At 36.8% G+C, this 15,388-nt stretch overlaps 1 protein-coding gene across 1 annotated transcript in view; it reads left to right on the plus strand.

Annotated features, from left to right (window-relative positions):
• cdh4 (cadherin 4, type 1, R-cadherin (retinal)) overlaps window positions 1–15,388 on the plus strand; it is a 302,027-nt gene that overhangs the window by 2,734 nt on the left and 283,905 nt on the right. The window lies entirely within an intron of this gene.

The following is a 15,388-nucleotide window of genomic DNA, read 5'->3' on the forward strand; positions in this document are numbered from 1 at the left end:
TATTGATGGAGAGTGTACAATGACTCCTAAATTATCAGGAGGTGGATGTTGTTGAATATTCTTCGCTACTCTCACCTATGCAGTAATTTAGACTAGTTGTGCTGTATGATTCCTCAAAACAGTGATTCAAAACCAGTTTCAGCCGGCTTCAAAATAAGCACAGTGTGGAATAACAAGCACAGAAAATGGTTTAGAAAGAAGGAGCGGAGATGCAGATATGCCAGCGTGCTGAATGTTGATAGCACACACAGGACCAGTAATGCAATTAGAACACGTTTAAAACACACTATGCTTCTCAAATGCAATTTTCAAGGTCTGAGAAACGTCAGGTGATGCATTTAAAGAAACATATCTTTGCTGTGCCAAAAACGACGCTTCCATCTAGGTGGGTGTCATAAGCGGATACACGCTCCTAAACGTCGGGAGCTACAGTTGGCACACGTCTGCATTAATAAATTGCACAAAGCCAGTGTCTCCTGCTGATCACAATCAATATGCATATTATTCAGTGTTAGTTTGACTGTCAGACAAACCATGGCTGGATGATTAAAAACATAAATAAAAATAAAAAAATGGAAATAAACCCATAATCTGAATTTAATGGATAGTTCAGTACCGCGGTTGGCTACTGAAGCCTCATTTAAATCTTCTGTTCGGCTCCCGCTGGGTGTTTTTTTTTTTGTTGCTGCTTTGAGCTTTTGCTCCCCCCCCCCTCCCTCCCCCTCTGTCCTGCATGTAATACAGTTCCTCTATTCTTTCCCACTTCTTTTCAGCAAGATTTCAGCCGTCCTTTTATTCTGTCGCTTTTCATTGGCATTGTGCGTGCATGTGTGTGTGCTATGCGAAGATATGCTTTATCTGTGGAATTTGTTTTGCTGTTATGGTAGGAGAAAAGATGTCGGGGGGAAAATTGGACTTGCAGAAACAAATCATACAAGAAAATGGCACATTGATTCGATCAATTACCTGTTTTTTTCCACCGCATTCGAACTTTGATTGAGCATAACTGTTATCAGAGTAATCAATGGATTTATTCACACGGACGTGGTCTTGTAGAGAGAGACTTATTTGTTGTTCACAATCTGACTGCAACTTTTGCGCTGCAATTGCAGAAATTGCGCGACTGGTTTGGAAGTACGTACTCTTATTATTTATTTTTTTAATCATACTTCTAAGGCCTGTTTGTTTTGATTCCAGCCTGTGGAGGTGTCGAGGGAACATTGTCAGTCATTGACATGTCGGATGCGCTTGTTACACAGCAAGTCGGTTGAGTGTTGGTGTGCGTGTCCAAGTGCTCGAGGATGAGTCAATCCTTTTGTTTACTCGTGGATTTAGTTATGAGCATTTTGCTGGGATCGAATCTCGAGCCTCTGCCCACAATATCCAGCCACCTTTCCTTCAATATCCTATAGTGCACTCTTCATTTTAAAAACATGCTTACCCCAGCACAACTTGGCACTTGGGTGTATATATCGTCAGGCTGCAGTAGGAGCCCTTACAGAGAGTGATTAATGTACAGTCACCGGCCTGGAGGAAGGGTGATGTGTTCAGAGGAACCGTAGTAATCGGGGAGTGGGGTCGCCTCACAGGGACGTTAATGATAACAGCCTTGTGTAACCCAGAACCGTCAAAGGGGAGAGTTATGGGTGAGCCGGTGCGCTCGGTTGGGCCAGCGAGCGTCAAGTCGAGAAAATCCAGCGTCAATTTAGCCGTGATTGTAAACATTGGCCTGACACCTCGAGAATGCTAATGCCGGAATGGGAATTCTCAGGAGCACGGTGTGGTCTGAGACTTGAACTCGGCGGAGGAATCGAGAGTAGAGAGTTCCGCTTGAGTTGCCTCCATAACTGTTTAATATGGCTGCGGTGCACTGGGGTGAGAGTGAGCGATTCATCTCAGTTCTCTAGGTACTGCTTAGCATTGGTCTCTAAAGCCTGACCATCCAAACAGAATCAGATATGACTGCTCTTTCATGGCCAGAGCAGTCAGGGTGTCTGCCAGCTGTCTGCTGGTCTCGCAGCTGCTTGCGATGCAATTTGCTGATTCCGCTTAATTACACCAGTAGCTTGTTGTGTTTATTTTCTATTCATTTATGAAGGTGTTTGTTCGCGCTGGGCGTTTTAATTATAGCGAAGTTTGGGTATTATGACAACAGCGGCACATTTATACCTCTTATCCTCCAATCCTCATGATCACTTTTATTGTACTTCTAAGGATAACGAGCCTATTAAAGACACGGCCCTCGAATGAAGTTGACCGGAGTGGTTATAATTCAACCATCCAACGTTTCTAATATCTTTTACACAGTAAAAACAGACAGCGTGAGTCCCTTCAGGCGCTCTGCCTCACTAGATGTGATTCATCTTTACTCAGCATGTGAAAAGATTCATCATTTATGCTGACAAAATATAAATGCCAGGGTTGTCACATATTCAGTTGGCCTCAGGAGCATATGAAAGGCACCCACATGGCCACAGTAAATAGGTATGGTAAAGCATTTGTGTTTTACATGATTGGATTCCAGATCCTAGATGGTACGTTTCGAACCGCATGCAACATTGAGTAATGATGCGATCATTTAGCATGGCTCGTTATTGCGGTAGGCAGTCTAGTTCAGGAGAAAATGATATTTTTATGAGGTTTTATTGTGTTACGTCATGTCTTCTGGCATTTATGCAAACATTTATAGACGTATAAACTCTTGCATAAACACCCCGTCTTGCTGTGTTGACATGTACGGTGGGGTCCAGCGTTTGAGACCACACTCAAAAAACTACATTTAAAAGAACAAAGGAGCGTTATATACAGCATGCATATGGAGTTCATGAAGTTCACGTGCTGTTGTCGTGGTAACACTTTACAATACGATTCCAGTTGTTAGCTTTAGTTAACATGAATTTACAATCACAAATACTTCCAATGCATTTATTAATCTTAATGTTAATTTGACTCATTTACTGATACATCATTTAAATAAAAAATATGTATATCTGTTAATAGTATTTAAGTAGCTAACATGAACTTACAATGAACAGTTGTATTTTTATTAATTGATGTTAACAAAGATTAATAAATACTGTAAAAAATGTGTTGCTCACTGTTAGTTAATGTTAGCCAATGCTGGTATGATCAAAAATACAGTAAAATAATATTGTTAAATATTATTATAATTTAAAATAACAGTTTTCTATTTAAATATATTTTACAATTTAATTTATTGCTGATGGCAAAGCTGAATTTTCAGCATCATTAGTCTTCAGTGTCACATGATCTTTCAGAAATCATTATACACTCTAAAAAATGCTGGGTTAAAAACAACCCAAGTTGGGTTGAAAATGGATTTACCCAGCACTTGGGTTGCTTTAACCGAGCGACTGGGTTGTTTTAAGCAAACATTTAACCCAACCACTGGGTTAAAACGACCCATTCACTGGGTTAAAACAACCCAATTGCTGGGTTAGTCCATTTTCTACCCAACTTGGGTTGTTTTTAACCCAGCATTTTTTAGAGTGTAATATGCTGATTTGATGCTCAAGAAACATTTCTTATTACTATCAATGTTGAAAATAGTTGATGCGTGGTATTTTTGTAGAAACCGTCCTTATTTTAATTAATAGAAAGTTCAAACAACATGTATTTACAATCTAGTATATATTTTAAACACTATGAATGTATTTACTGTCATCATATGATTAATTTAATAATACAATTATAAATTTTCTTTAAAAAAGTTCATATGATCAGATGTATATATTTACATGAAGAAAAAATAAGGATTCATACATTTTTAAAAATGTTTATATGAGAGTATATCGTCCATGAAGACTAACAGAGCATTGGAGCATGGGCCTTTTTCAGAGCAGAACCCCACCTGGGAGAGATAAGCCATGAAAACGGATATTCCACTGATTGCACATTGTAGTGTAAACCATCATCTTGGCCTAAGAGCAGGATCAGGCACTTTGAAGCCAAAGACAGAGAGATGGAGATGGGGGGAGGACAGGTAGTCTCTCGCACACAAAAGAGCAATCTGATTTGAGTTGCACTTACCCTTAAATGGTGGTCTGAAAGGATGCTGTCAGAATGTGTTCAAGAGAACATGAGCAATGAACTTCAGAGCATAACCCTTTAATATCCGACACAGTGCTGGAGGGAAATGGAAGTCAGTCGCCTTTGCCGTTGGTTCAGAGGCGGCCATTAATCATCTTAATTACTAGTGCTTATGCATAGTCAGAGTCATTTGACTTCTCTGGCAGATTTGTGGCATTTGCAGTGCCACAAAATATAGTGCCTGCTTTGATTTCCAAGATATTTTACACATATACCACATTTTATCATCAATAAAATATAGTAAGTCCCTACTTCAGTTGTCCTTTCACTTTAAAAAATATGCCTCTCCCACAAGGACATCCATTAAATCCAAACGCACAGACATCTTCAGGCAGCTTTACAATAAAACCAGAACTAGGACTCCACCTGTGAGATGGAGACGCTCTGCGCATGGACTCCCGGGCTCTCTCTCTGCGTTCCAGTCGTGTCTTAAAGTTTACCTCATTATCTAGCAAACACGTTGCTCTCCATACTTACGCCGTGCTGTGGAACCTCTCATGGATACACAGAAGCTCATTAGGATGGTACTGCTTGAGCCCTGTGTGGAGCTTTGCAGTTGCAAACAACAGGGTTAAGAGTTTATTATAAAACAGAGAGTTTCGACTGAATTCGGATTGGATGTGCAACATTTAAATTCAGTGTGAACAGCAGACGATAACAATAATAATAATAATAATAATAATAATAATAATAATAATAATAATAATAATAATAATAATAGTAATAATAATAATAATAATAATAATAATAATAATAATGTATTATTGTTATAGTTGTTGTTGATTAATTCTTTAATAATTAATTATTTTGTTAATTAATTATTATTACTATTATTATTAAATGATTTGCATTTATTATATTAATATGTTGTTTCATTTTTAATATTTATTTATATTTATTTATAATATATATATTATGCTATATTTTCATTTTCTTAACACATTTTTTTCAGTTGTATCCTACGGCTTTCATCTCATGGTCATGCATTGGAAAATAGCAGCTCACAAAATCTACAGCTTTTGGTTTTGTAAAAAACACCTTAGCATGATGAGTAATTGACGCAATGTTCTGTTTATCCATTCTTTATTGCTCAGGGATGTTAAACACTTCACATGGCATAAGAAAACATGTTTTACCATGAAAATTGCTATTCCTACCATTATATGGTGTTATTCAACAGAAGCCATCATGGTCTGCTTCTCAGCTCAAGTGGACCAAGCATACAAGACCATACACACAGACTTGGTTTGTTTCATGCCTGATTTATTTTTTCATTGCATTTCCATCTAGATTTTTCCACACTGCATGTGCATAGTGAGTATGGTACATCAATCTATATTAAAGGAAAATCTTGAATGGCGTAGATATTTTCCTTCCCATAACTCTCTCTCTCTCATGCTCTCTTTCTACCACTCACCTAGCACTTCTTAATTAAGTTTTCATATGAAACCATGGTTCAATGTCTATTTGAATATAAATCAGATTGGATTTTCATCTTAAAAGCAGACTTTTCACTGCTGGCTGTGTGTATACTAATAGCCAGCAAGGAATTTCTCATTTGCATTGGCCCTCGTCACTTAGACATATATTCTGTCACATATTCTGATGTAGAGCTGGGTGGTATGACGATATACTACATCATTATAAAATGTCTATCGTTAGAGATTTTGCTATATCATGTATATCACGGTATGTAAATATACAGCACTATTGACACTTCAGAGTGATTGAATGTATGAATGATGTTAAAAAGAGTTATAAGCGCAGTATATCCTGAAAAGGAACTCGGTGCGGTGCTTGTGCTGACAAATGATGGTTTATTAACAAGGTTCGGGAGGAGTATATTCAGATAATTGGCCAATCAACAATAAGAGGTAAATATATGCAGCAGTCTTACCTCTGTTTGTTGACAGTTTATCAGCATCCCTCCACCACCCTTTCTCCACACTTTTTGCTCTAACCACTTACATACATGGGGAGGGGGGTGCTCTGGGTTCGGGCCAAACTCAGAGTTCGAAGCCCTCCCCCGGATACACCAAATAAGTAAGCGCACAGAAATCTGCCTCTCTCAGGAGGCAATAGCGAATATGGGACGTGCTCGACGTTAAGAAATGTTATTAAACACAATAAGCAGTGAAAATGTTATCAATGCGGTTCACATGCTCACAGAAAGTTGTGTCTCTCAATATGCAATCACAAATTCATTTCTCTTTCACATCTTATTGCGCTTGAATGGTCGATTACACGTGCAATTGTCAAAATGGTCATCGTGTGGATCATTCATGTAAACATAGCCGGTTATGTTTCAAGTGAAAGTTAAATGGTTAGTTCACCCAAAAATGAAAATTAGCCCATGATTTACTCACACTCAAGTCATCCTAGGTGTATATGACATTCTTCTTTCATAGGAATAAAATCGGAGTTATATTAATAACTAACTAACTTCCAATACCTAATAGCTAACAATAGCTAACTTCCGGCGGGTTGCCGTACGCATCGATTTACAATGAAAGAGTAACCCTTGACCCTTGAACCCTTGACGCATGCGTATTGATGAACGCTGAAGCGCAGAGGATAGAGCAAAGCAAAACATAGCGCCGGGGGTTACTCTTTTAGCGCAAGTCGACTTGCGCACTGCTGACCGCTGGAAGTTAGCTATTTTAGCCAATAAAGTTTTAAATATGGATATTTTTCTTACACAAACACGCCACTTCGCTTCTGTGTTTTTACACTGGATACTTTTACGATGGATAGATGCACTTTTATGGACTTCAAAAACGACCCATCAAGTCAATACCATTATAATGTTTGGATTAGCCAGGACTTTGTAAATATAACTCTGATTTTATTTGTCTGAAAGAAGAATGTCATACACACCTAAGATGACTTGACGGTGAGTAAATCATGGGCTAATTTTCATTTTTGGGTGAACTAACCCTTTAACAGTTTGGTGTAAACCAATCAGTATAATGTGTTACTGATACACATTATACTGATTAGTTTACACCAAACTGTTAAAGGGTTAGTTCACCCAAAAATGAAAATTAGCCCATGATTTACTCACCCTCAAGTCATCCTAGTGGATCCATGCTTTTGGTCTTGCAGTGACAGCAGCCTAATATACCTACCTGCTGCCTTGTGTCATTAATGCGAATCAAACAAAAGAAAAAAATAACACTGCTCTTGACTAAATCACTTTTTTAGCTTTAATAAGAATACACTTATATTTAATTCATACAGTGAAGTGTAACGGTCGGTGAACCAGGAACAGGCTGAAGACTCGATCAAAATACAAACTTAAACTTTAATAATGCTCAGGAACAAACAGAAAGGCAAGGAAACACACTCCAACATAACATGGTAACATAAAAATGAATATACAAAGACTGAGTGAACAAGAAGAAATTAAATAGTAACCACACAAATTAGATAATTAACTGGACACAGCTGAACTAACAAAGGCTCCGTTTGCAATTCACAACATCACCACTAGATGCCGCTAAAATTTACACAGTGCACCTTTAAATAAACTTATCGTACATGTCTTATTGTTTGTAATTTTCTTCTTTTTTCTTTTTTTTTTAATAACAGAAATTAGATAAAATAACTATATTGTGATATATTGTGAAATAAGAATTTGGTCATATCGCCCACCCCTATTCTGATCTAACATATTCAGGTGCTTAAGGTCATTAACCTCAGATCGAGGTGGCAGAAGTGGGCTTTGATTCTGTGGAAAGGCCTTGAGCACACTGATTTTGAAAGAAAACATTGATGTCAATTCGTCTATTATTATTACCAATACTGAAGTGAACACTTCTGAAATTTCCGTTCATTATATATCAGGGTGAAAAGTATGGCATGTATGCAAGGACACGCCAAAAGCAAAACTTTTATCTACAGTAAAAAACATTTCTATGTGATCAGACTATTAATGGCTAGAATGAAATATAAGGAAATTAAATTAGACATTGGTACTGTACTGTACTTCTCTCACGAATATGCCTGGAAAGCTAGGCCAGATGTCAAGTCATATGGATTATTTTATGGTGCTATTGTGTCATTTTGAAGCTCCATGTCCAGTGTGTGTGTGTGTGTGTGTGTGTGCGGGTGGGGGGGGGGGGGGGGGGGGGGTTATATACACACTCTTAGAAAAAAAGATACAGTGGAGGTACAATTTTGTTCCAAACAAAATGTATAACTTAAAAGGTACACAATTGGTCCTTAGGGTACAATTATACCATTGTTTTCCTCTTCTTAGAGCAGGGGTAGGCAAATTCGGTCCTAGTGATTCGCTGTTCTGCAACCCTGAAAGACATCTATAGAAGCTCTTATTGCGAATTTACAGAGGTTTAGATGTTGATGTTTTATTGAAAATGTCGTTTAATTTATTTGGCCAGTTTGACTCTTGACTTTTTATGCAAGTTTGTGGTTTTTGTTACAGTGTTAACAAAACACATAATCTGTTCAAATCAAAAGAAGCCATAAACAAAAATTGTCAAGATGTTTAACTAAACACACCACTGACTAAAAAAGTTACTAAATAATATTCACCAACATACTTTCTTGCCACAGATCAGGCATTGTGAATTTTTATTTTTAAGTACATTCTAGGGGGGAAAAAGTTTAGACGCACACAGATATCAAGAATCAGCATATGAATCGCAACAATGGTGACATAATGCTGCAATGCATGCTGGGAGCCATGAGTTTTATACTGTGGTGGCTTAGTAGGGTTGGAGCTAAACTCTGCAGGACATCAGCTCTCTAGGACCGAACTTGCCTACCCTGACTTAGAGGTACAACAATGTACCCTTAAGGGTACCACCCTAGTGACAGCCACTTGTACCTTAAAAGGTAAACTTTTATACTCTTTTTCTTAAAGGGTATACAGCTCTGGAAAAAATTGAGAATCCACTTAACGTTGATTTCTCATGCGAAAAAGAGGTGAGGAATGCTAATTGAGAAAATCACCTTTAAAGTTGTCCAAATTAAGTCCTTAGCAAGGCATATTATTAATAATATTTTTTTTTAAATATATTTACGGTAGGAAATTTACAAAATATCTTCATGGAACATGATCTTTACTTAATATCCTAAAGGTTTTTGGCATAAAAGAAAAATGGATAACTTTGACCAATAGTTGATATGGCTATTATATAATATGGCTATTGCCACATATATACCTGTGTGACTTATGACTGGTTTTGTGGTCTAGGGTCACACAGACACACACACACACACACACACACACACACACATATATATATATAGTGTATTGTCCCTTTAAAAGTACCTACCTTATGGTGTATGTATAATATAGAAAATACATGTTTATGCGCAACATGAATGTTAAACTAAACAATCTCTCTCACTTTTTTCTTTAATACATATGCATTTGTGTTCTCAGCGGGACATTATGAGTTTCATGACTGTGACCTGCCGGTGTCTTTAATTCCTCATCGTGCCCTTAGGTTCTGTTTTACTTCTTCCTTTGACATGGTGGGTTTATTTTAAGGAGCAAATACTAAAACGCCACCGGGAAAGCGAACATGATTCAGCCCATAGAGTCTTAAGGTTTGGCACCAATATAAACCGAGTTGAAGAAGAAAATAGGAAAGAGGTGAGGTGTAGCACTTTTACTCTGTGTTGGAGATTGAAGAAGGGCTGGGGGGGATGAAGAAGGGAACATGTGAAAAAGAGGTGAGGAATGCTAATTGTATTCATAAGATGCAGCCTTAGTTTATCCTTATCTATGCGCTTCTCTCTCTCGCTCTGTCTTCTTTTTGAGGCTTGCAGACAGCTTCACTTTAAGTCCTCAGGCTGTCTTAAAGAGATTCTGTTGAGAGGGCTGTGGTCAGGGACTGTCGGACATGCATTTAGTCTGTTTACTTCTATAAATGCAGGACTCCTGAGGAGAGATAAATACAAACGGACAGACAGAAAAGGTGTTGCTGTGGATATTTGGCTTTCGTTTTATGAATTTGAATGCACAAGCAAACACGGGCACACAGACCCTTCTCAAGCATGACAGTTTGTCATCCGGTTGTGTCTTTGGGGTTGCGTTTGGTGTTTACAGCGTTCTGACTTGATTGACAAGGGCCACAGGAAGTGGAAGCATCTCTCCATTCAGTGAGTGATTATCTTAAATGGAGAAATTAAAGGATTACAAACTGGCCCAGTAATCCAGCTGTCAATCTCTTGACTCATTAAGGAGTAGGAGGAGAGAGGGACAGTGAGACGAGTGGAAACTTAGGTGTTAGGAAGAGAGGATTGGTGTTCTTGTTTCTCGCTCGGCTCTGTTTTTATAATCTTTATTGAAACCTTGTGTCATTGTAAATTATATTATCATGCACACAGTGTTCTGTTGAAAGAGATATAGTTCATCCAGACAATGAAAATACTGTCATAATATATATATATATAGTAGTGTCCAAATGTCCGGCCTTGGAAAATTGCAGTCTTCACCAAATATTATTAACATTATTTATTCATGTCTTAATTTTATGCATTTGTAATCGCATTGTGTAGTTGGGCTTGGAGTCAGTTATTTTATTTGTGATAAAGCAATGAAACATGCCAAATTGTGCGGACACAACTTTTGGACAGGCTTTCACATGAACAAATTATGAACACGAAAGAGAACGAAAAACAACGAAGAAACATTTTTAAGTAACATTTTTTAAGTAAATGTCATGTATGGATTTAAGTAAAATCTACTTAACTAAGTTAAGTACAATTAACAAAAAAAGTAACTTTAACTTGGCCAGTTAAATTTTGTTGAGTAATTTCTACTTAGTTAAAGTTTACTTTGTAAAACTCTGTTTCAAGTACTTTTACTCAAACAATATAACACAAGTAAATAATGCAGTAGATATTGTGTAAACGACATATCTACATAATAGAAGTAATATGGTACCCACCCGCATAGTAAAAAAAAACTTGTAGCTGTAGTTTATCAGATAAATAACCAAGTTTAGTGTTTTGTTTTTCTTTCATATTGAAAATATTTAAAAAATAAATATATTTTAATCAAACTTGTTGGTCATAAAAAACAAATATCCCCTCCGGACATCATTACTATCCATCATTACTATATAATATATTAAAATATATAATTATTATTCATTGTTCCCCCTTGTCTCTCAAATAATTGATGTCACTCATTTTTGGTTGCAATTGGCATGCAAGAATCTGCATCAAATGGTGGTGATTAGGGATGTCACGGTACCAAAATTCCAGTAGTCGGTACCAATACCATCAAAATTTTACGGTACTCGGTACCAATTTCGGTACCACAGCTAAATGCTTTTTTATTCATTTTATTTTTTTATTTAACTATTAAAAAAATAATTAAATGTATTAAGTTTATTATTTATGATGATAATCATTACAAGTAAATAATACATAAACATTTAAAGTCTGTATGCTGTTTAAAAGTAAATATTGTTTATCAGGGCTCCAGACTAACTTTTTTCACTTGGAGCACAGTGGCCCCCTACTGAAAATTTTAGGGGCACAACCAGAAATTTTAGGGGCGCACACCGTAAATCAACATGCTAACCAAATCTACTAATGTCCACTGTATTACTAATAGGGATCGGTATCATTAAGGTTTAAATGGTATTACTACTCTTACCGATACTGCTTATCGATCCGGTACTTTAACAGTATTCTTATCGGTTCTTTTTATTATACTTTAAATATCTTTTTTTTTTTTTATAAAAAAAAAAAAACACAATTAAGAACATAATTAACATGGCTTTACAATCTGAAAAGTAAAATATCTATAGCAAAAGAAACCGCAAAGTTTGAACAAAAATATAAAACATCTATTTGTAAATGGACCAGTGTGCAGGCATTCGGAAGGTCTGCTAACATTAATATTACAGTAAAGAACAAACCTATAAAGAAATCTAATAAAGTAATGAAATGTAAAATAACACTGCATAGTTTTCACTGTATAAATTGATAGATTAATGCTTATAAAAGCTTATAAAAGTTATTAATTCAAGAGATGTGAATATTTTCTATTTGCCTTTTGTTCGATTCGAATGAATGGCTCAATCGTCAGCAGGTTTATTAGACGCTGCCCCTTTAAGACCGATCAATGTAGAACTAATAATATCATATTCTCCTATTTCTTCAAACTATTTACGCCCATTTAAGATATAAACTGTTAAAATAACTACTCTCCAATCCGGTCATTTTGACACCGGCTATTTGTTGTTTATTTGATGGTTTAGACGCGCACACGAAGCCTAAAATATTAAGTGCAAGTCGGTCCATTTCGCAGCACACACATATAAGCCGCCTTGAAGTTGGAAACAGCGTCTCTTGCGCGGATTTTTGTGCATTTAATAGCCCTTTATTATCAAACACATCCCGCAGTTTAGCAACAGTAGAGACTGCAGTTTACAACAATCACTGATTCTGAGTTAAGTTTAGGTTTAGGGAGAAATGACAGCGGAGCTGCGAAGGGAAGGATGAGCTCGACGAACACACGGCTATAGGAATAGTTTTACCTCATACCGTCTTTTTATAATTCTTAGAAGCCAAAATCGAAAATAAAATTAGATTAATATCACAGCACATCCCTAAAGTTTAAGCAGACTAAACTTTTGTGTAGTTCTCTTGGCCATCGTCACTCATTAAGCTGACAGTGACTGTGGTGTTGTGTTCACTGTAGCTCCACGTGAGAGAGCTCTCTCTCTCTCTCTCTCTCTCTCTCTCTCTCTCTCTCTCTCTCTCTCTCTCTCTCTCTCTCTCTCTCTCTCTCTCTCTCTTCTGGATTGCGAATGGCAAAAATGCATCACGGACAAATGGTTTAATATTATCTCATATAGAAACGGCTGGCAAAGATATAATTTGCCAGACATAACGTCTATCAATTATAATTAGTAAGTGTATTTTCTTAATTTCTCCAGTACCGACAGCAGGCAAATTTACTGGTCGCACATGTGCGACTGGATGTAAAATTCAGTCGCACACTCTCAAATTTTAGTCGCAAAATGCGACCATTTAGTCGCACTCTGGAGCCCTGTTTATAGAAAAAGATCAAGTGAAAAATAATCAACCATCTAGGCATAATTATTATTATTAGTAGAGACAAATTATTATTACAGAGACGTAGCTAGATACAACAGTAGCCTAATATATTGCCAATTAATTTTGTTTATATTATTTTATTTTATTTATTTTAACGGGTTGCCGTGAAGACCGTTGAGTGTCTGTGTTCATGATATGACTAAAATGTTTTCTAAAATGAAAGGGCAAATTCTCATGAATTGACGGTTTATGCGTTCATGTCCTCATATAGTGACACACGGCAGAGACTACAAAGACAGCGAGGGAGTGTCAAACGTGTGTGTGAGCGTGTGTGTGCGCGCTCCCGCCCGCGCATCGCCCGACAGACCGTCATTTCACACAGAGACGCAGAACATGCAGGAGTTATATTTAAATAGTATTTTGCAGTTTAACATTCACAGACACTACATATGTGGCTACATATTTTATGAGGTAAACTATTCCTTGAAGTTTGATTTGAGGCACACTTTTTGAGAAGTTCTGTAAAATTATGAAATATGCTTTCCATGCTGGTGAAATGGCAGATTAATAAATCAGACTATGAAGAAGGGAATGGTAATAATAGAAATATTGTGGACTTCATAATATAAATCCCAAGCATTTGGCTATTGATTAATTTCAAGCCATTGTCTACACTGCCCGTTTTTTTTCCAGTCTGAGGAACAGACTGAACTATCCATATCTGCGTCTGTCTTTTCATTGATTTCTTTTGTTATTAAGTCATTTATATTGTCCATAACGGGGAGGCATCTCTTGTATATTATGAATATCAGCTCAAACTTGTAGACGTTTCTAGAATCCTGGAGCTGCTTTGGGGACTGGCGTAAGGCGAGGAAAAATCAATACAAATTTCCACCGTGCTGCCAGTTCAACATGGTCACTCACTTATAGCATTGATCGCCTCTTCAGAAGATTTTGTTGTTTTATTTATACGTTCATACATGCCTTCGTATAAACACAAACATATTTGAAAAGTAAAAATGCTGAAGGACAAGAAGCCAGGTGAGATTGCGGAAGCAGAAAAAGGAAGAAATCAAGGATTCAAGGTCTGTGTCTTTTTAAATTCCCAAAGCTTGCTGGAGTTCCCTGGACGTCGGCCAGGAATGCAAATATGATTATCAAAAAATATCTTCTGCCTAAATTGTGCTCTCCAGACTTTGTATAAATTTTCCACTGGCCTGCAACAAGCTCTTCATGTTCACTGAACTGTTGTGGTCTGTAAATAAAAAGACGTATGTTGGCACAGGCTTCAGCACTTTTGTGCTGATAAAGAGCTTGGCCATTGGTGGGTAAAAATTATGTTTGCAAAAGGACTATTCAAATTTCATCCCTGGCTACCAGTGGCTTAATTCTGAATTTTGCAAGTGTACAATATTCATTATCACCAAACGCAGCAGTTTCATATAAAAAAAAGTAAACATCACCAACAGACCCTAGGCTGATATTCGGTTTATTTATTTATTCAAATCATGAATGCTGTTTACAACAGATAATTTGCAGGTGAGGTATGAGACCTGAATGTGAATGAAATGCCCATAATGTCCAACGGCCATTGTGTTAGATGTGAAAATTCACTAAATAGCACAAATAAATCCATTTCCGCTTCACTCACTGAGTCATCGCTGCACTTACGCTTCTAGGGTCTTGGTTTTAAATAACCCTGTAACATTTTGCTTTGGCAGTTACGGATAACTATAAGATGGATTTAATTAAGCTCTTCAAGTGAAATAATTATATCTTACATTTAAACAGGTGCTGCCAGTAATTTATCGAATACGAAGAATATACTAAGAAAAATGACAAAAGACAGAGTCTCTTTGTGAAAGGTAAATGGATGTCTAAGTGTATTAAAGGCAACCTTGTAAGCCAGCATGTATGCTCGACACTGTAAATGGTATTTGTGCTGTAAAAACTAATTATCACTATAGTCATGTTCTGCAAGAGTGTTATTATTGTAGCAATGCTGTGAATTACAGTGTTAGTTCACTTTCAGAAATTCCATGAATATTTATTTTCCTTTTTTCCTTTAATGATAATGTAGCAGACACAAAATCATATTTCTAGGCCTTGGATCTGGCTGCTTTTGGAATTTTGAGAGTCTACCACATCATTAACATCAATAGTGTCATTAAATAATATACCTGTGGTTTTGGCCGTACTAGTTGGATTCAGTAGACCGCAAGATGGCTTT

The sequence above is a fragment of the Gobio gobio genome (assembly GCF_949357685.1).
Source record: "Gobio gobio genome assembly, chromosome: 19".
Taxonomy (NCBI): domain Eukaryota; kingdom Metazoa; phylum Chordata; class Actinopteri; order Cypriniformes; family Gobionidae; genus Gobio; species Gobio gobio.